The sequence below is a fragment of the Papio anubis genome, chromosome 5 (assembly GCF_008728515.1).
Source record: "Papio anubis isolate 15944 chromosome 5, Panubis1.0, whole genome shotgun sequence".
Lineage (NCBI taxonomy): Eukaryota > Metazoa > Chordata > Mammalia > Primates > Cercopithecidae > Papio > Papio anubis.
In genome coordinates, this window is record NC_044980.1 from 135351498 (window position 1) to 135373942 (window position 22445).

Here is a 22445-nt window from a genome sequence, read left to right on the forward strand (position 1 = left end):
TCTATATCTTCAGGCCTTGGTGTTCTATTCTGCTTGATGATTGTGGGATATGGTTCTATGAGCTCTTTAGAAGGAAGATATTTGGTATCAAGCTAATTTCTGGAAGAGCGAGCCTGATTCTATTGTGGTCTTGCTCCACTCCAGCCTCAGCCACCATTATCTCTTTTCTGTATGACTCGGTAGCCCCCTAAATCATGTCTCTGCCTTCCCTCCACCCCTCTTAGGGTCAGTAGGGTCAGTTCTCCACTCAGGCGTCTACCTTCTTTATAGGAGAATATCAATCTTCAGCGAGGGTCTTAAAATGTCAATCCTTGCCTGACCCCTGCTATATCCAACATGCCCAGTGACTTTCCGCTGCACTCAGAACAAAGCCCCAAACTCTTTACATGGCTCCAGGGCCCTGCATGAGGTCTTTGCATGCCTCCCCAGCCTCATTTTGACTACTTTCCCCCAGAACCCTGGCCTCTGTGACATTTTAGCACACACCAAGCTCATGCCCACCACAGGTCCTCCCACCTGTTCTCCCTCCCTGATGAACAGTCCTTACCCTGCTTCATGCGTGCCTGGTGCCCCTTGTTCTACTGGCCACCACCTCTATGTCACCTGCTCAGAGAGGCTCCCCTCCCCTCCCAATGTATAACAGCTTCCCCTGTCCTGGTGCCTTGTTTGTTCTCTTTGGAGAAGACTTCTTATCAAACTCCCCGTTGACTTGGTTTATTTCTTTGTTGGCCTACCTTTTCGTGTGTGATGCTCTATGTGTCAGCCACTCCTCTGACCCATCAGAATGTCAGTGGCTCGAGAGCATGGATCGTATCTGCCCTTATATTGTATCTCCCCTCCAGGGAGGGCCCACATGGGGGTAGCTGCTCCATAAATATGAAAGGAAGGGAGGTAGGTAGGGAGGGAGAAAGTCCCTGGAGAGGGGGACACCTTTCCAAGACAGCCCCATTTCCTATGAATGTAGGTGGTATCCCTGCTCAGCCCTAGCGTTACTGTGCGAGTTAAAAATAAAACCTTTGGGTGGAGTGAGAAGCCTTTAAAGAGGCTGGGGGAGAGATAATGAGAAACATGAGCCAGCCAACGCAGGTCCAGCAGGATGTGGGACCGGCCAGGAAGCAATGGGATCTTGGCTCCGGAAAAACACTGACTTTGGGGCTGCAATAGTCTGACCAATGCACGACTCCTGATTAGTCACCAGAAGCCTCTCTCTGGATCTGCCGTGTATGAAAAGACTTTAAAGTAGCCAATTCAGGATATGCTTCCATCCTAGAGCAAGACATGGCTGGAGGTTTCTAAAGAGATATTCTTTACAATTCCTAGAACAAGGGACTCCACACCCCTCCTCTGCCTGCCATGGGTCAGAAGAAGAGGGAGAGGCCTGGAGGGAACGAGAGGCCATAAGGCCTTCCTTGGCTCACCCTCCCTCTGACCTCCCCCAGGGCCCATCCAGCGTGGGAGCCGAACCTCCCACCACAGTAGGGCTGCAGCCAGAGATCCCAAGGTGAAGCCGCCCTCCAAAGGCTTGGCTCGGTTCAGGGGCGGTGTGAGGTGGGGAGGGTCAGGTCAATGGGTCGTTAGAAACAACTCGGTCATTGCCTTGGAAACGCTCCCCCCTGCGCCGCATGCATCTGGATCCACCCTGAACCAGCTGTGTATTAAACCCTCAGACCTCAGTGGGAGGTGGGGAAGCCTTAGGGAGGGTCAGAGTGGGACAGGAAGAGGTCCACCTTCTGTATAGGAGAAAATCAATCTCCAGGCCTTAATGAGAGGCCTAACAACCCAGGGGAACAGCAAGCAAAAATCCATATTCTGGCCTCCCTTGGTGAAAAGATGGGCTGAGTGGAGTGTGGGGGCTGCCAGCATCCCCTCCTACAGACTGCGACCTGGACCCCTTCCCAGAATCCATCTCTCTGTGCTGGCGCGGAAGCCAAGTGATGTGCTCATGGTCACCTGGTGCAAGGGAATATTCTCAGACCTTGAAAACATTGATCACCACTGAGTTTTTCCATATCCACAGCTCTGAGGCAGTCAGGAGGACCACAAAGGAAGGGGAAGAGAATTAACAAGAATCAAAAGAGACAGCTATGCTAGGAGCTTTACATGCCACCTTGAATTTAACCTCCACCACCATCCTCTGAGACAGGAGCTCTTATAGAGAAGGCAACTAAAATGTAAAGAGGACCTGTTCCCCACCCAAGGTAACCCAACAAGGGAAGGTGGAGCATTGGGCAGCCAAAATGCAAAACGGCTGTGCAATTTACCACCTATACTAGCCTGTCCTTTTATCTCTGCAGTCAATGTCCAAATGATTTGAACTCAAAGCCCACTGCCAAGGAACACTGAGCAGAATTTTCAAAAAGTGCGTGTATTGAGGAACCAAACACCCCCTGGCTGGTTGGGAATCCCAAAGCCTTTTTGTGCGTTGAGCAAAAGGAATCTATTGAAGTCAATTCTTCTTTAATCATTTGTTGGGAACATCTACAGCTTAAAACTGCTGAACAAGTAACCTGTGTCTGCCCTGGGCTTAACCTCTTTAACGGGGCTATTTCTTTCTTGGCTAGTTCTAGGCTCCTGACACGAGGATTTTAAGTGCTTAAAAGGCACAGGATAATAATCTTCCCCTGCAACAAAAGGCTGATAGAGGAACAGCAGGGAAACAGGTGACCTCCATGTCCTAGTACCATTTTTTTGAGTTCAAGTACATTCTCATGAACACTTCCAAAAAACCTTTGCTGGAAAATTTGCCAGCAGCAACAATCTGCTTGTTGAGCAAATACTAGGTGCTGTGCATTGTGTGCTAAAACATCTGAGGCACTCTACATGGATTCTCTCACCACATTCTTACACCAACCCTATGAGATAGGAACAAGTTACACTGATGCAGTGCAGGCATATACGATAGACTTTAGATGTATTAACTCACATCTTCCTGTCAACAACCCTAGGACAGAACTGCTGCTATTATCTCTATTTTATGGAATCAAAGAGGTTGTGTAACTTGTCCAGGGTCACGCAGCTATTGAATGTCAGATCCAGAATTCACGCTCAGACAGTCCCACTCCAGGGTTCACGCTCTTGACCACCATGCTACCCTACCAGAGTGCCACAGGCTGTGGCTCTGAAATAGGGAAAGGTTAATGAGAGATAGGTCAGAACTGTCAGAAGAATTCCTGTCTTCTTCTGTGTGAGCTCACTTTCCAAGAAGCTTAGGGCTCTGCTTCACACGCCTTCAGCTAAGACATCCCAGGACCAGCCTGGGAGAATGGCAGTGAGCTTTGTGTGGCCAACTGAGTGAAGATTTAATCCTTGGAAAGAAACTCTCATTTGAAAGAAACCATTCTGAAGTCACCCTGCATCTCTGCCATTTAGAAAGATCCCCATTCTTACAAAAAAACAAAAAACAAAAAAACAAAACCATCAAGGCTCAAGGAGGAATGTTTTGCTCCTATAACAAATACCACCTTATCACCAAAGGCAATGAAGTCAACTGCAAAAAGCCTGGACTGGCCCAGGCAGCAGCTCTCTTCTCTGGGCTGCTGAATTTGCTTGTGTAGACTCCAGGGAGCGACTCTGGAGCATTCATTCTCAACTTTCCTTTAGTTGCTGTTTCTTAATTCTGATAGATATTCTGAGGAAGGATAAGAAGAGTCTCGTTTCCTAGAAGCTCTTTATGTCCTTAAAGGTATTGGTGCAGCACTTTGTACACATTGGTTAATCAATGCAAACTGCTTCCACTATTCCCATCAGACTGATGGGGAAGGCAGAGATGAGCTACATTGTCTGTCTCCATGGGTGCAAGGGCTGGAACATGCTGGATCCATGTCTCCCTTCTGGGTGCCTGACATCACTTGTTTGTCTTTGATGCCCATCAGCCAAAAGAAGTTATTCATCTCTAAGCATGAATAATACCAGTAGGGTGGATTTTTCCAGGCTTCCGAAGTGAGTTCTCTGAAGAGATGACACTAAGCCGACTAAGCCAGAGCAGCAGCTGACACATAGCATAGGGTCCTGGGAACTGCAGAGGCCAGCCCACCTGAGTTAGGGTGAGAGGCTCTTGATGCAAAAGTCTCAGCCTTACTTTCCAGGCCCCTTTCCAGAGCTATAAGGGGCGACAGAGGGTAGAAGGTCCTATTGCTGTCCTGGATCTTCGCTTTAACACTCCCAACATTTAGTGATTCACTCAGTCATTCATTAGACTGATATTTGAGCACCTACTCTGTGGCATGGCTCTGTCCTATTCACTGGGAATATAGCAGGGAACAAAACAGACAAGGTCTTGTTCCTGCCCTCATGAGGCTTATATTCTAAGGGGGAGAATGGGTAATAGAAAGTTTTTTTAAAAAATTGACAAGATAATTATGAATTGGGGTAAGCGGCATGAAGGAAAAAGAAGTCAGAGGGGAGAAACAGGGAAGACTTTTGGAGGAACTGACAAGAGAGGCAGGGCCTGAAGGACGGAAAGAGGCCTGCTACCTGAAGAACTGGGTGGAAAGCATCCCAGGCAGATGAAACAGCAGTTGCGAAGTCTGAGAGTCAGGAAAGGGCCCAGAACAGCAGAGAAACAGACAGGAGGCCAGGGGCTGGATGGGTGGGGAGATGTGGGATGGGTGGGAGTCAGATGGATCTTGCCCCCCAAGAGGCCTCCTGTCTACTTTCTCACCTTCCTGAAAATCACCACTCTCCCTTATAGTGTGCTTCAGGAACTCATCCTTGCTAAGCCAAATCCAGTCCCTCTGCTCAAATGGAAGAGAAGGGAATTCTTTTTGTGGCAGATGGGGTATGTGGTAAAGGCATGGCATTTGGTTTTATATGCAGACTTTTTTACATACGGATCGTGCCAACAACAGCTGAGAAGCTCCCCAGCGATGGATGTGTTTGCCTCGGAATGGAGTCATTCAGGCACCTGCAAGGCTGCAAACACCAAGCTGGGACTCTCCCTCACCTGCAGCCCCAGTCCTATCTTGCTGCTTCTTGGTGACATCATGAAAAAGGCAAATTGGGCTTCAGGTCCTCTGCACTCCTCCTTTCAGCTCCCTCTGCCCCTTTTTGGGCTTGTCTCCACCCATTCTCTCCCCTGGTGCTCTCAGGGGGTCTGCCTGGACTAATCTCTGCCATTCGCCAAGTCTCTGATGAATAAGTCACCTTCTGAATGCACGCCTGCTCCTGCAACTTCAGGCAAAGTACAGGCAGGCAAAGCAGAGGCTAGATTTACAAGACCTTTCTGTGTCCTCCAAATAATGCCAAAGAAGGGGCTGCCTAGTCCACTGCAGTCTGAGCCTGGCCCAGCTGCCCAGCTTACTAATTAGCTGTACTGACAGGAGAGTCCCTATTCAGACCCTTCCCAATGGAGCCATTGCAAATGCCTAGAGCACACTCTGTTGAGGAAGGACTATGGCTGAAACACTTTGAGGAGTGGCCTGGAACTTCACTCCCTAATGGCCATGCAGCCAACCTTGGGGGTGTGAGCTCAGAAAACCTGACGTCTCTCTCCAGGGCTGACCCACTGCTGAACCTTGCCATCTGCCTCTCTAGCCCATCGGTACCTTTGTTGAAATGAGAGAACGCCCTACTTCGGATCACTTTCTCCCCTGGCTTTCTAGGGCTCACAGCTTAAGGAACTAAATCCTCAGCATGGCTGCGCAGTCTGACCCCGCCTGCTTCCTGGGTTCTGGCTTGCCCCTTTGTTCCTGCACTCAGCCACACTGGCCTTCCTCCCGCTCCTTGGTGATGCCAGGCTTCCTCATGCCAGGCAACTTTTGTGCATGCTCCTCTCCCTGCCACCTGAAACACTCTGCCCCCACCAGTTGAAACCTGCCGATCCCTCAGACTTCAACCCAAGCCTCACCTCCTCATGGAAGCTTTCCCGGACCCCCTGTTGGGGTCAAGCTGCCCTGCCATGTGGTTTTTCAGGACCACCTGGTAGAATCGCTGCTTGATTGATGTGTGTACCCCCATTTAGCCTCTAACTTTCATGAAGGTGGGGGCTCTTGGCCTCAGGCACTGCTGTAGCCCAGTGTCTCGCATGCCCTCTGGCACACAGGAGGCATCCATGCCGAGCTGAATGAACCTGACATGGCCCTCAGTAGGCCCATCCCAATCCCCTGTCCCTCTCCTCTTTTCCTCCAGCCTCCCTTCTTTTATTTTCTTTACATTTGCTTCCTTCCTTCCTCTTCACTCTTTCTGTTCATTTCTTCTTCCCTCTTGGGCCTTGGGCCTACTTATTGTTCCCAATTTGCCAAACCTTTGCATAATGTGTAGGCCTTCAACCAGATCACCCCAGAGCCATGGGCCTAGTGGGGGAACCTAGGAATCTGGCTTCCTACAGGGTTAGTCTGTTATGGTTGCCATAACAAGCACCATAGGCTGGGTAAGTGAAACAACAGAAACTAGAAACTTATTCTCTCACAGTGCTGGAGGCTGGAAGTCCAAGATCAGGGTGTCAGCGGGGTTGGTTCCTTCTGAGGCTATGAAAGAAGGATTTGTTCCAGGCCTCTCTCCTTGGCTAGTAGATAGCCATCTTCTTCCTATGTCCACTCACTTTGTCTTCTCTCTATGCATGTCTCTGTATGCAAGTTCCCCCTTCTTATAAGGGCACCAGTTATAGTAGAGCAGGACCCACCCTAATGATTTCATTTTAACTTGATTTTCTCTGTAAAGACCCTATCTCCAAAATAAGGTTGCATTCTCAGGCAATGGGGATGGGGGGTGAATTTCATCTTATGAACTTGGGGGTGGACACAATTCAACCCTAACACCTACCATCACATGTCCATTGCCCCAACCCTCTTCGACTCACTGAATGAAATAAAAATAAGGAAACACCAGACACGTCTTCTGAAGAAATGACACAGGAGTCTGGGTATGGGATGGGCATGACAGGAATGGCAACTGGAGAAAGACACCCTTCCCAAGAATGAGAAAGGAGGGTGGTACTGACAGGAGCTAAAACTATCATTGAATGGCCTAGCAGTTAGTTACACATCTAGGCTCTGGTGAGCTGCTAGTTCTGAGTTCAAATCCCCACTCAGTCACTTACTATCAGTGAGGTTTTTCCCTTGCTCATAAAATGTGGGTAATAGTAATACCTCACTTATGGGATGGTTGTGAAGATTAAATGAGAGAATTGCCCAAGCAGAGGGCTTCACACTCTACCCAGCACATAATAACTCAATATGTACCAAATGTGTTGTTATTGTTATCATAATGGGGGGGGGGTCTCACCAGGTAATTCAGGAAGAAGTGATGACAAAGAAGAGGGTAACTGTCATGACTGAGTCCACACAACTCTGTGTTCCCTCTCATAGTCACAACAAGAAAGGAAGCCGAGCAACGGCCAGACCTGATCTTCTTTAATTGTGGTCTGTGGACCAAAGACATCAGAATTACCTAGGCCCCACCCAGAAAATGCAGAATCCTGGGTCCCTCATGAAGCCACTGAATCAAAATTGTGGGGAGCACCCAGGAACCTAATTTTTAAATAAGCTCCCCTGTTATTCTTATGCATGTTAAAATTTGAAAACCCCTGGACAAGACCACAGGTCCTGGAGGAGCAGAGATGAATCATGTCCATGAGTAATACCCCATGTCGACTCAGCCCTGGTGCCAGGTAGGCACGCCCCTCACACCTGTTCTCATCACCAGCATTCCTTGGACAAAGTCAGGAGACGGTCTTGAGCAATTAGGTATAAAACAAATCTCTGTAAGTCACATTTTAAATATACTATTTAGAGGGGTTGCATTGGCAAATCAAATTGTTTTCATTATTGTAAATTTTACTGTGCTCAGATACTTAGTTTTGGACTATGTATTCTTCCTCTACCCACAGCTGAGGTTACCCAATCTTGACCTCAGGTTTAGCTCAAGATGACCTCTGGCCTTAGGCTTAAGGATTATAAGGCACCCTGGCCCAGCACGCTTGCTGTGCTTAGGGCTCTGTTGTTAGGCACTCTGTTTATTTTGTTCTTGGGCACCATCTACTACCTGGTCAGAAAAACCTTAGCCCCACTGTACCCCAGTACCTGCATTCATGTCTTGCCCCAAAGAGCCAATCCCAGAGGCTACAGGTCCTCAAGGCTGAGATTCTACCTGTGGCCCAAGCTAAGGTCCTGCCATCTCTTAGCAGAGTTTCCAAATCCTGGCCTACTTTCTAGGGTCTTCCAATATCATCTGGTGCTGAATTCCTGTCACCAAGCTCCATGTGCCTCTCAGGACACCTCTCATAATCCCCCCAAACCATATACAGCCTACCAGTGAGGAGCACAGGCTCACTAGACAGCCTAGGTATGAAGCTTGGCTCTGCCACTTGGTAGCTGTGTGACCTTAGCCAAACATCCCACCCACCAAGCCTCAATTCCTGCATCTATAACAGCCCCTACTATTATATGCAGGGTTGTAATGAGTATTGAGTGAGGTGATACACTTACAGCCAAGCACAGTGCTTAGACACAGCAAGGGTTCAATAAATGTTGGGGACCAGTTCAGAAGCTGTTCTATGTCTGAATGCTCATACATGTGAACAAAGCTCCATGCCAAAGCAAACGTGCCTCCCAGCTATCCAAGCAGTGGCACCAGGGGTCACTCATAGAGTGTCACTTTGGGCTTTGGAACAAATAGACTTGTAAGCAGCCTTTTCTCCTCTTTTTTTTTTTTCTTTCTTTCTTTCTTTTTTTTTTTTTTGGGGACCGAATTTCACTCTTGTCACCCAGGCTGGAGTGCAATGGTGTGATCTCGGCTCACTGCAACCTCTGCCTCCCAGGTTCAAGCGATTCTCCTGCCTCAGCCTCCCAAGTAGCTGGGATTACAGGTGTGTGCCACTATGCCAGGTAATTTTGTATTTTTAGTAGAGATGGGGTTTCACCATGTTGGCCAGGCTGGTCTTGAACTCCTGACCTCAGGTGATCCACCTGCCTTGGCCTCCCAAAGTGCTGGGATTAGAGGCATGAGCCATCACACCTGGCCGAAGCAGCCTTTCAGAACTCAACTTTGAATAATAATAATAATAATAATAGCAAATACACAGTACTCACTGTGAGCTGGACCCTGTGCTGATAAGGGCATTACTCATTTGATTCCTTCCATAACAAGGTTGGTACTTTATTACCCCCACTTTACAGATGAGGAAACCAAGGGCCAAGGTCACAGGACTGGTAACTGGCAGAATTTGGATCCCAGGCAGCCCAGCTATGGAATCTATGTACTTAGCTAATGTGTTATGCTCCCTCTCTCTCTCTCTTTTTTTTTTTTTTTTTTTGAGACTGAGTCTTGCTCTGTCACCCAGGCTGGAGTGCAGTGGTGTGATCTCGGGTCACTGCAAGCTCCGCCTCCTGGGTTCATGCAATTCTCCTGCCTCAGACTCCCGAGTAGCTGAGACTACAGGTGCCCGCCACCACGCCCAGCTAATTTTTGTTGTTGTTGTTGTTGTTGTATTTTTAGTAGAGATGGGGTCTCACCGTGTTAGCCAGGATGGTCTCGATCTCCTGATCTCGTGATCCACCTGCCTCAGCCTCCCAAAGTGCTGGGATTACAGGCGTGAGCCACCGCACCCAGCCACTCCCTCTCTTGAGTAGTCTAAATTAATTATTAAAAAGCAAAGGGGGAAACAAGGAAAAAGTTAAAAACAGAGAAATGTTTTAAGCAGATAGCATTGGCACCAAGATTCTTGCAAGTGAACTCAAGAAGCTCACTTCTGGCTAGGTTTAAACCATGGTGTATTTAATAATCAAAGTAATTGCTATTCCTTCCCTCCCCTTTTCTCTCCCTGTAGACCACTGGCCCAGATGCTTGTTCTTGTTCTTGTACCTTGGACTCCTTCACTTATCTTTCCACTGAGTTGGACACGTCAGCCCAGGCCCATTCTCTGTTACCTTCCCACCCAATCAGTCCCCTTCCTTCTCTGTGGTTGTTTGGGCTGGATCCAGTCATATCTCAAGATGGGGACACCTTGTTGGTAGTTGAACATTTTTTGATTAGTGAACCCTTTCTTCAGAAAAAGTACTCTCACCCACATGTATAGATGTTAGATTTACCTAAAGCATGGTATGCCTATGGCACAAATGCCTTCAGATTATTTTTCCAGCAACCTTCAATCAAGGGATACTGCATTAGCCATGCAATGCTTATTTAATGAGGTGGAAATGGGTGTGTCTTCCACTCTGCACAATACCTAACCCCTGGCAGCTAGCACACAGGCTGAGTGTCAGAGGCGTTCGAACCAGAGCAACTCCATCTTGAGTGAGGGCTAGGAAAATGAGGCTGGGACCTGCTGGGCTGCATTCCCAGAAAGTTAGGCATTCCTAGACTCCAGACGTTTACAGTTAAGGAAATAGATTGATAATGTTTACCACACAGACCCAGACTTGGGGGTGTCCAGATAGCCCGATATTTTGAGAACAAAGGCATTCCTAATTTTGCTTTAAAGATAATAATATGGATTCTTGCAAAATATAGTAATTAAGAAAATTAGGCCAGGTGCAGTGGCTCACGCCTGTAATCCCAGCACTTTGGGAGGCCGGTTGGATCACCTGATGTCAGGAGTTGGAGACCAGCCTGAGCAACACGGAGAAACCCCGTCTTTAATAAAAATACAAAATTAGCCAGGCATGGTGCCTCATGCGTGTAATCTCAGCTACTCGGGAGGCTGAGGCAGGAGAATCGCTTGAACCTGGGAGGCGGAGGTTGCAGTGAGCTGAGATTGTGACATTGCACTCCAGCCTGGCCAACAAGACCGAAACTCTATCTCAAAAAAAAAAAAGAAAAAAAAGAAAGAAAGAAAAGAAAAAGAAAATTAATCCTTTATCACAAACCCTTGTAGCAGAGCACATCTCCCTATGATCTTTTTAAAATCCTATATATACGAGCATGGTACCTAGGATGGACGTGTTCCTCCTCTTGCTTTCGGGAACACCCTACTCTGTCAATGGAGTAGCTGTGCTTTCACCACTTTACTTTCCTAATAAAAAGAAAGTAAGTGCTTTTGCTTTGCACTGCGGACTCGCCCTGACTTCTTTCTCGCTTGAGATCCAAGAACCCTCTCTTGGGGTCTGGATCGCTTTCCTGTAACAGCAGTCCCAAGATCCTTAATAGTTTATGTGCAGTCCACAGATGCATGTCACTGAAGTGAGCAGCTGCACTGTCCCGGGATGAGATGTCCCTTGGATGTAGATACAGCATATGGATGTCCGCCCACCATTTCCACTGAATATGTTATCATGGCTGGTGCTACTCACCTGTGAAGTCAAACCACTTAACCAGATATGGCTTCCTTGATCCTTTGCAGAACCAGTCAAGTCATATGTAAACAGCAGATTTGAGAGAGAGTTTAAAAGAAACTCATTGTATTTTCTCTTAACGTTTTGCATACTAACTTTGCTTTGGATTACATACTTCATTTGCAAACCCATTTATTCACACTAACAAAGGCAGGGGCAACAGAAGAAAATCTCTCTGAGTCCCTCTGCCAACAGCAAATTGGTGATCTTGCCTTCAGATCTACATCTCAAGAGGGGACTTTCCTCGGAAGCCCTCAAAGACCAACACAAAGAAAACAAAGGAAAAGGGAATTTGTGACTGTGAATCAGAGTCTCCACCAAAATCCTCAGTCACCCACACTGACAAACAGCTCCGGTAAACTGCTGGCCACCCTTCACTAGACACCACTTCCCAAAGCAAGGCCCACTTCTTTCAGCCCTGATGCCACTGCTGCTGGCTCATAGTTACACAGAGCTGGCGGAGGGGCAGCCTGGCTCGCCCTCAGCCGGGATGCTCGCATCCTCCCACTGGGTCGGGGAGCTAACTTGTAAACAATCGCATCCCTGTAGAGAATGAAAGGAAAAGTACCGGTCACCAGTGCAGCAAGGAGGGAGGCAAATGGGGGTGGCGGTGGCGTGGGTGGATGTAACATAGCTAGAGAATCATGGAGTGTTGGAATTCTGCTGAGGCAGAATGAGCCCTTGGGCCTGAGAGGGGTCTCCCTTGGGTCTCTGAAAAGTGGGTACTTGACTAAATGCCTGAAATTTCCATCCCAGTATCTGGAAGGCTGAATTTCTGAAGTGCTCCTCTGCAGCAGCCTTGCATACCTTTGGCATGTAATTGTGATGTGGGTGTGGATAGTGTATGTGCCAGAGAATCTGTCCATTCTGACTCCTTCTCTCCTGGTGCCCATCAGAGGGGTACTGAAACGAGGATGTGATATTCCAAGATCAGAAGGGAAGGAAAGAAGTAATCCAAGTGACCATGGGGCCATGGGAATACCACCCTACCAGAACCCTGAGCTGACATGCCCAGATAATCCTAAACTTCAGCCTGACTTTTATATCAAAAGGTTAATAAAATCTAAGCTGCCCACCATGTGGACAGCTTTTCCAAGGCAGCTGAATATCCAGGCTTCCCAAGAGAGAGCTGGTGTGACACAGCAAGATAATGCTAGCCACTCACCACGGCCAGACTCACCGCAGCTTTCTGCTTCTGCCGAACCACAGGGGCCGCATCCAGCACTTTAGTAAATGAGAAATGCCTGCCCTGTCCAGCCCTGATTCAGGGCCAGTGTCAGGCGGGCACTGGAGGAATGGAGATAATGCGGCGGCATGGTGCATTCGTATTTTTGCAGTCTCTAAACTAGAAGTGCTATTTTTACATGTCTGTGACATCAGCACGCCCTTCCCCCAGGGCAGTCTGCACCACGGTTTAAACCCAGCCAAAGGTGAGCTTCTTGAGATTCCCTTGCAGGAGTCCTGGTTCCAGTGCTATCTGCTTTAAAACATTTTCTTTCTTCTCCAAGTAGCATTACATTTGCACTTGGACACACACACACACATAACACACACACACACACACACGACCTCAGCTACAACCTGCTCTCTGTTTCCCAGATCAGATGCCCCGATTCTTACCTAAAGAGCTTGTAGGCCAAGGGCTGTACCTCTCTCCACACTGGCTCAGTGCTGTCCTAGGGGAAGCAGAATCCACTTGGTGTCTTCTGCTCTGTGTTTGTCACTGTCACTGTGCTGCAGCCGCCGCCCCAGCAGCCCCAAGCCGGCTCTCTGAACCTCCAGGCTACTGCAGCTCTGAGTGGGGAGAGGGACGGGCCGTGGCATGCACATCAGGTTGCTGGCCCGCCTCCAGATACCATGCCACAGAGCTGGCTACCCGTCCCTAGGGCTGTGTGGGAAATCGAGGTGGGGGGGCGGGGGCAGGCTGGGAGAGCCAAGAATGTGAGCCTCGAGGTCTATCTCCGGTCTTGTTTATCAGCAGAGGGGACCTGCCTTTAGACAACCGCCCACCCCCACCTCACCCGCAGGGATGCACACAGCTCTAAGCAACCCCTACTCTGGACAGCCAGCAGCAGGCCCAGGAACACAGAGCCATTGGCCAGCCAGGAGGGAGGTAGAGACAGAAGACGGTGGCAGCAGCTACCCTGGGTGTTATTTTAACGTGGTTTGTCTTGGGGCAAATGTCTGAGCCGAATGGACTTCTGGCCCGTCTGAGCAGAATCCTGTTTATTTTGAGGCCTGAGTCGCCAGGGAAACAGCAGGTCGTGGCTCGGAGACTCTCCTCTGGAATCAGAAGGCTGCTGGATGAAAGGGAGGCCTTTTCTGTTCTGTCATCTGGCATCCTTGCATGGGGTGTAGGTGTCTGTGTGTGGCAACGTGTATGTGTGCATGTGTGTGTCTGTCTGTGCCATCCCCAGAGCCAAGCCCTACAAATGGCATTTTGCAAAGTCAATCGAGGCAAAAGCCATCCAGGTTGGGACTGTGGAGGGGCTGCAGAGGGGGCAGCTCTGTCCTCCCTCTCCACTGTTCAAGCCTGTTCCCGTTGGATGAGGTGAATCCTCAGGTGAGCTCAACTTCAGGGGTGGGAAATTCTTCAATGGGCCATGGACATCCTCCTCAGATTTCTGGCCAGGACAGGGTAAGGAAGGGAGGGAGCTGTCTGGACAAATAATTCTTTGGCTAGAAGGTGGGGAATAAGGTGGACTGAAAGGATATGGATCAAGAGCTGTCTCTGAACCAAATGTAAACATGATTAATAGTTTCCAATAATTGAAGAGTCGCTCCTGCTTATGCAGGCGTTTGAGCCCAGGAGGCATGAGTGAGTGAGTGTGTGTGTGTGCGTGTGTGTGCGCGCACGTGTGAGCTTCCATGTATGTACACAAGCCTGCCCACCTGATGATTCAGGTAGAGAGGTACAGATCGACCTGTCAGAACTAGAAATATGCTCCCCAGCCTCTACCTCCTCTGGGTGTTGCTTAGGTGTAGGGAGGATGGAAGTGCAGTCTGTTCCCCATATTCCCCACAGAGCATGGGGGTATGGGAAGACATTCATGTGCCTTCTGAAGGGATGAGCCTTGGAGAAGGAGCTCGTGTCCTGTAAAGAGCTAGAGGCTCAATCATCAGAGAACTCCAATCACGGATAAGCAGCAGCTCCCAAAAGGGACTCGAATGTACAGAAAATGTTGATTTCTTGAGACCCTCTTAACTGGAACCCTCATGAACTACCACTTCTACACATGCAAAGGATACTGATAATTTGCTTTAAAACATAATAATCTTCCTGAGTATCTGCAAGCTTCCAGAGGACCTTCTGAATCATTAAAAAAAAAATTTCGGACAATGGATTTCCAAGTATTAAAGAATCATTATGCTAGATGTAGTATGCATGTTGACCCTTTTTAACTACGTGAAATGATAGACTTGAAAGTTAGAAAATACCCAAAAAACCCTAAGGACAGAGATGCAGACTCAGAGACTCATTCAGGTGGTACCCTTAGTTAAAGTCCTTATTGTGACTAAAACCAGGTCTCCCTGCTTTAGGTTAACCCCAGGTTAACCTGCCTGCACTGTGTGGTTGGCCATTGTTGGGCAATTCAGCCCAAGGGCTCCAGATTCCTTCCCTTCTAGTGGAAATTAATAAGACTTTCCTACTCATATCTTCCCTGCAAACTCACAGGATTATCATGACAATCAAATGTGTCCAAGTGTGTTTGAGCACCTTGAATGCGGGAAATACAAATGCAAGTCATTATTTTAGTTTGTTTGATTTCTCCATTGTGTCTAGTTATGAAACCCTGTTTAAACACACACACATACACACACACACACACAGCTTTTAGGCAAATATAATCCCTAGCTACTGACATATGCTAATTTATCTACTGCATAGTGGGTGTCTGGCAATATTACTGTCCAAATACTGGGAAATAATCCTCAGTTCGCTAAGGTATTTACTGTAATATAATTCCCCCAATGTTGAAATTTTTTGAAATTTCATTTTAATATCCTTCAATTTCTACATTTATTTCAACTTCTGTTAGTATCTAGATTTACCTTTTAATTAACATCCATTGAGATGTTTCCCAGTCCAGAGACATGCCCACGTGAATGCTTTTCAGCCCCACTGTTATTTAGAGTAGGAAGGGACTTTGCGATGACCTAGTCAAAAAGTCTGGTCTCAGAATAGCCCTCCAGCTCTGTGCCTGGAAATAGTCAGTGGAAATAATAGCCGTCAAAGCTGCTTATTAAGCATCCACAATATGCTAGATTGTATGCAGAACATGTAACAGAAATCATGTCTTCCTCCAGAGCTCTTCCACCACTTTAAAAGCCATTTCTGTCCTGATAAAACTTTGTAAGAGAGGCTGCCAGTACTGCAGAGGGGTCCTCTGAGAAAGGAAGGAAATGACAGGTTTGGAGGACCAAAAAAATCCTAGAAGGTTTATCCACAGAGATGTGGGCTTGCCCCGGAGTCATCCACATCTAAAATGTTGTGGCTGTTGCCAGAGGTGAGATTTTTCCTTCCACATCCTAACAGATGGACTCAATACAGAGCACTTAGGCAGCTGCTATTACAGAAAGTGACTCTACACCTCTCCTTTAGAAGGGCGATAAAGGTAGAATGTGGTGGTTCCGTGGTTTTGCTTATTTTGTGCTCAGTGCCTCTGACAATCAGACATATAACTATCACATTTTAACTGTACCAGCATGAAAGAAGCAGAGCATTATTGAATCAACAGGGTTCAAAATGCCCCCAATATATACATTTTTGTTTTCTCTCTCTCCAGGCAGAACATAAGCCCTGGCGTCTTGTCCTTGATTCTTGAGAATGACATTCAATATTTGCTTTAAAATTTCCCCTTCATTCATCCTGTTTACACAAACGATACAGTTATATGAAACACACACCAGACACATTGCATTTTCTTTCTAATCTCATTTGACCTTGTTCAGGCACAACAAATCTTATTCAGCTGACGGGGGAAATTGGATGCTGCATGCCACTCTCTCCCTCCAGCAACACATTTCCTCTGTTTATGCCCAATCAGGCAGTTAAATGAAGGGCGCCCTGGTCTCACGGTGAAGCAAGCACCACGATGACAGAGGGCAGTGGGAAATGCAGCAGACATTCATGGGAAATTGTATTAGTTGCTCAAGGAGACTGGCCAGCCACAAACATCACCAGAGCTGCAGGACCGAAGCTGGGTCCAATGGCCCTCAAGAAGGAAGGTATCTCATTCTGATGCCACTGAAATCCAATCACAGGCGCTTGCGCCCCGCTGGTTAGCCTGACTCTTCAGCAGCTTCAGGGGAGGATGCTTGGGAAGCGTCCTACCCATGCGAGCTGGGTTTCCTCTCCTCTGATATTGATTGCCTGTTGCCTATTCTACTGTGTTTTCCTCGATCCTGGCTTTTTAATTTTAAAATATTTTACCTTTACAAAAAATGAACACTCTGTGCACATGATAACACTGCACCCAAAGGTATAAAATGACCCTCACTAGCCCTCTTTTCTCCAAAGATAACCACTATTCACTTTGAATGTATGGATCCTTTCAGGAAAAAAAAACTGTCTTTGTACCCTGAATATGTGTATGCTAAAAACACACATTACTATGCACAATGTCCTGTGTAATTGTTTGTTTGTTTTTCACTTAATAATAGATGTTTGCACATTGGTCTAGTTCATCCAAGCACCAAATTTCTTGCCTGATTTATTGAGGTATCTTCCTAATTGGCCTCCCTGCTCTACCCTAACCCTCTACAGTTCATTTCAGAAGGATCCTGCTAAAAGGTAAATCAGATCATGTCCCTATTTGTTCAGAACTGTCCAGGGCTTTTCCCTTGCACTAGGAACAAAAGCTAAGCTCACTACCACCACCTGCCTCTGCAAGTTCACCCCCAACATACTCATTGCTCACTGTGCTCCAGTCACCTGCTCCTCCTATGGGCCAGGCTTGGTCCTAGCTCAGGATCTTCATACTTCCCATTCCCTCTGCCCAGAATTATGCATTTATTTTCTGCCTCTAGGTTATTTGCCTGGCTTACTCTTTCCTGTTATTCTTGTCTCAGCTCAGGCCACCTGTACCCTGACCACCTGTTCTAAATCAGCCCCTTATCACTGTCTTTCACATCTCCCACTTTCTTTTTCCTCATAATTCTTACTACTTTCTCAAAATTATTGTATTCGTAAAATGTTTACTTAGGCCAGGCGCGGTGGCTCATGCCTGTAATCCCAGCACTTTGGGAGGCCGACGCGGGTGGATCACCTGAGGTCAGGAGTTCGAGACCAGCCTGGCCAACACGGTGAAAGCCCGTCTCTACTAAAAATTACAAAAATTAACCGGGCATGGTGGCTGGCATCTGTAACCCCAGCTACTCAGGAGGCTGAGGCAGGAGAATTGCTTGAACCCGGGAGGCGGAGGTTGCAGTGAGCCCGGATAGTGCCACTGCACTCCAACCTCTGCGATAGAGTGAGACTCTGTCTCAAATAAATAAAATAAAAAATAAAATAAAGTAAAAATAAATAAAATATTTACTTACTTGTCCTCTGTCTCCCCTGCCACATACACTGGAATACAAATTCCATAAGGAGAGCAGGGGCTTTGTCTTCTCACTGTTATATACTCAGTACTGAGACCAGTGGTCCTCAAGCTCGAGGGTGCACTGGAATCACCTGGAAGATTTGTTAAAATACAGATGCTGGGCCCCAACCTCAGAGTTTCTAATTCAGTAGATCTGGGGTGGGCCTACCGAAATAGAGTTTATATTTCTAACAAGTTTCTAGCTGCTGCTGCTGCTGCTGGTCCAGGAACTGCATTTTGAGAGCTACCAGTCTAGACGATACCTGGCATACAGTGGGTGTTGCATATATATTTATTACGTGAATGCATGAGCCTGCACATAGGCTCTGCCACCATCTTTGTCATGGCAGTTTTGTTTTCGGTTCATCATTTATTTATATTTATGGGACTACAGGCTGTGAACCTTTTGCCTCCTCAAAGTCGTCGTGACAGGAAGGCCCCAAGTTTTGCCAGGTAAAATGGTGCACCATCTCCATTGGTTTGTCAGTTGATGATTAAAAACCTAAAGCTTAGGCCAGGTGCAGTGGCTCACGCTGTAATCCCAGCACTTTGGGAGGCCGAAGCAGGCAGATTGCTTGAGTCCAGGAGTTCAAGACCGGCCTGGGCAACATGGTGAAACCCCATCTTTACCAAAAAAACCCACAAAAATTAGCTGGGTGTGGTGACGTGTGCCTGTGGTCGCAGCTACATGGAAGGCTGAGGTGGGAGGATCGCTTGAGCCCAGGAGGCGGAGGTTGCAGTGAGCTAAGATCACACTACTGCACTCCAGCCTGGATGACAGAGAGAGAACCTGTCTCAAAAAGAACAACAGCAGCAACAACAAACTAAAGCTTTATAGACCCAAGAGGAACCAGTGAGAGACTTCTCATTCTCTGCCTCAGCAGAACGTCAAACCAAAAGATGGTGCAACTCTCACTTGACATGTGACAGAGAACAGAGTGATCTCTCAGGCCTCCCCTATAATGATTTAACAGCTATCCTGTTGGTTTAGATTGGGTCTTGGTATATTGCAGTGTATGCAACATAACCCCAAGCAGGTTATGAAATATAGAGAGCCCACTGGTTTTCCTGAGTCACAAAACCTCTTGAAAATCTTGACAAGATCTATAGCCGTATTCCCTAGGACACACACACACACACACACACACACACACACACACAGTTTTACATTTAATTTCAGGAAGTTACAAGATGCCCCAAGTGCATTTTAACCCCAAGTTAAGAACTTCTGGTATAATAATTGTCTGGCTTTTTGGCAAAAACAAACAAACTAACAAACCCAATCTGGATCCCCAGTTTCTTATTTAAATTCCTGATGAATCAGAGATTTAAGTGTAAAGAGACAAGCCTTAGAGGAAAACATTAGTTAATAAGATTTATAATCTTAGAATGGGAAACACTTTTTGAAGCATGATTTAAAACCCAGAAGTGAAAATAAAGTAGTGAGATTGATTCCAAAAGATCTAAAATGTCTGTCCAGGAAAGAGGAAAAAAACTCTCCTGGTTTAGACTCTGAGGAGAAATTAATTGATCCTATCTTTTCCATCTATCTTCTTCCCAGTGGAATTGTGTGAGTGACCTATGGCCAGGCTCTATGGAACAAGACAAGCTTATCAGAGCTTACAGGGTGAGATCATATCCTTTGGCAAAGCCCTGTCACTGGGTTAATTATTTCAATAGTAGTGGTATGGGTTTTTAAAATTATTTATTTATATTTTTTATTTTGTGAGACAGAGTCTTGCTCTGTCGCCCAGGCTGGAGTGCTGTGGCGTGATCTTGGCTCACTGCAACCTTCACCTCCCAGGTTCAAGTGATTCTCCTGCCTCAGCCTCCCAAGTAGCTGGGATTACAGGTGTGCGCCACCACTCCCAGCTAATTTTTGTATTTTTAGTAGAGACAGGGTTTCACTACATTGGCCAGGCTGGTTTGGGGTTTTAAATGACTTTATTGAGATATACTTCACATACTCTGAAGTTCACCCATTTAAAGTGTACAATTAAGTGGTATTGGTATATTCACAAAGTTGTGCAGCCATCACAACTATAATTTTAGAATATTTTTGTCACCCCCCCCAAAGAAACCCCATACCCATTAGCAGTTCATCCCCCATTCCTCCCTCCTGCCAGGCCTAAGCAACCACTCCTCTACTTTCTGTCTCTATAGATTTTCCCATTCTGGCCGTTTCATATCAATGGAATCATAAAACATGAGCCTTTTTCCTTTAGTGTGATGTCCTCAAGGTTCTTCTGTATTGGAGCACATATCAAAATTTCTTTCCTTTTTTTTTTTTTTTTTTTTTCTTGAGACGGAATCTTGCTCTGTCACCCAGGCTGGAGTGCAGTGGCACGATCTCGGCTCACTGCAAGCTCCGCCTCCCGGCTTCACGCCATTCTCATGCCTCAGCTTCCCGAGTAGCTGGGACTACAGGCGCCTGCCACCACGCTCGGCTAATTTTTTGTATTTTTAGCAGAGACGGGGTTTTACCGTGTTAACCAGGATGGTCTCGATCTCCTGACCTTGTGATCTGCCCACCTCGGCCTCCCAAAATGCTGGGATTACAGGCATGAGCCACCACGCCCAGCCCAATTTCTTTCCTTTTTATTGCTGAGTAATATTTCATTGCATGGACACACCACATTTTATTTCTGCATTCATCAGCTGATGAACATTTGGGGTGTTTCTTCTGTTTGGCTATTATTATAATGTTGTTATTCATGGGCGAGTTTTTGTGCAAACATGTGTTCATTTCTCTTGGGTCTAGCGGTGTTTTTTCTTTTTCTCTTAAAGATTTACCCAAAGAATTTCTATCTATCTATCTATCTATCTATCTATCTATCTATCTATCTATCTCTGTCTGTCTGTCTGTCGGTCTATCTGCCTTTCTGTCTGTATATATGTATTCCTCCTTCCCTGCCCACCATCATAACCTCATGGAGAACCAAGTAGATTTGGGTTCTAAAGACCTCAGAGCTCTTACAATCCTGGCCTGGAACCTTCTGTGTAAGGGTCACAACTCACTCTCACTATGCCTCAGTTGTGCCATCAGTGGAAGGAAGGTGCGAACACCAGCTCTTTCACACTGCCCCAGGATATGGTAAAGATAAAGGAAATGACGTAAATCAATAGGATCTGCTCTTTCCAAGATACGAAGCTATATGAATAGGCCGGTGTGCATCAAAGAAACAAGATACACCTCAACCAAAAGTTTTGCCAGCACAAAGATGACTGCATCAGCCAAGAGTCCAGTGGCTTGATATGGCGGCATAGATGGTACAAGCCACTATATTCTCAAGATTTTGGTTTTCTTTGAGATCAGAATGCGGTTGCCTTCCAAATCCTGCTAGCCACCCTCTGAGGGAGGGCCCCAGCTTGGTCACCCTGGTGGGGGGTAGAAGAAAGGGCAGGGCCATACTGCACTGACTGGCAGCCCAAGGGGCAAGCTTAAATTCTAAAGCCTACCCTCTAGCCAACATTTCCCACAAAGACCACCCTACCCCCATTTAATTAAAAAACACCCTACTCTCTGCAGAGTCCCAGAGGCACCTCTTTTTGTGAAATCCCTGACATTCCTGTAGGCTCTGGGGCAGGGAGTGACCCCTCACCCCTGGGTAGAATCTAATAAGAACTTCCCAGTAGAGGTACTGGGCACCCAGGTGGCAGAAGAGGGGTCTAAAATAGATGTACTTCTTCCTGCTCTCTGACCAATCACCTGTACCCTTTGCTCTTTAAACTCAGGCAGCAGGAAATTCTACTGATAGGTTTGTAAATGATTAGTGGAATAGAAAATGAGAAGGTGGCATCCTGGGTTATAATCCCCACATCACCACTTACTACATGTATAATTTAGGACAAGTAACTCATTTCTTTGAGGCTCGGTTTACCCATCTGTTAAATGGGATAATAGCAGTACTTGCCTCGTAGGGTCATTGTGAGGATTACCTGAGATGATGCCTGTAGGAACTCCAGCATACCATGTTTCCTATGGTTATTATATTACTTCTAAAGTCAGAATTAAGGACCTCAAGGCTGGGCATGGTGGCTTATGCCTGTAATCCCAGCACTTTGGGAAGCCGAGGTGGGGGTGGATCACCTGAGGTCAGAAGTTCGAGACCAGCCTGGCCAATATGGCAAAATCCTGTCTCTACTAAAAATACAAAAATTAGCTAGGTGTGGTGGTGGGTGTCTGTAATCCCAGCTACTTAGGAGGCTGAGGCAGGAGAATCGTTTGAACCTGGGAGGCAGAGGTTGCATTGAGCCAAGATCTCACCATTGTATTCCAAGCTGGGTGACCGAGCAAGACTCTGTCTCAAAAAAAAAAAAAAAAGAAAGAAAGAAAGAAAAAGAGAATTAAGGACCCCAAGTAATCCATCCATTCTCCCTAATCTATTTAGGAAGACTCATTTTCTGTTGGCCAATTAATTGGATGCACTTAAGCACCTAGTATGTATTAGCTACCACATACTAGCGGGCTCGGGAATGAAACTTAATTTTCCTCCAAGAATGGAGAATTCAAGCTGTGAGAGAAACTAAGATACGTGAAGTTCTTAAGGAACATGTAAACAGTAAACTGCAATCCTGACAGTTAATGCCGTTC

At 46.8% G+C, this 22445-nt stretch overlaps 1 protein-coding gene across 14 annotated transcripts in view; it reads right to left on the reverse strand.

Moving 5' to 3' along the window:
- FGF1 (fibroblast growth factor 1) overlaps positions 1-22445 on the reverse strand; it is a 110315-nt gene that overhangs the window by 82662 nt on the left and 5208 nt on the right. For 7 of the 14 annotated variants that reach the window (XM_021939181.2, XM_021939184.2, XM_021939183.2 and 4 more), the window contains one exon: positions 12888-13061. The exons of 4 other annotated variants lie outside the window; for them this stretch is intronic. The gene's annotated coding sequence lies outside the window, so the exon portion shown is untranslated. Of the gene's footprint in view, positions 1-12432; positions 12858-12887; positions 13062-22445 lie in introns of those variants that run through there. 3 more of the 14 variants (XM_021939189.2, XM_021939186.2, XM_021939185.2) reach the window with 3 other exon arrangements.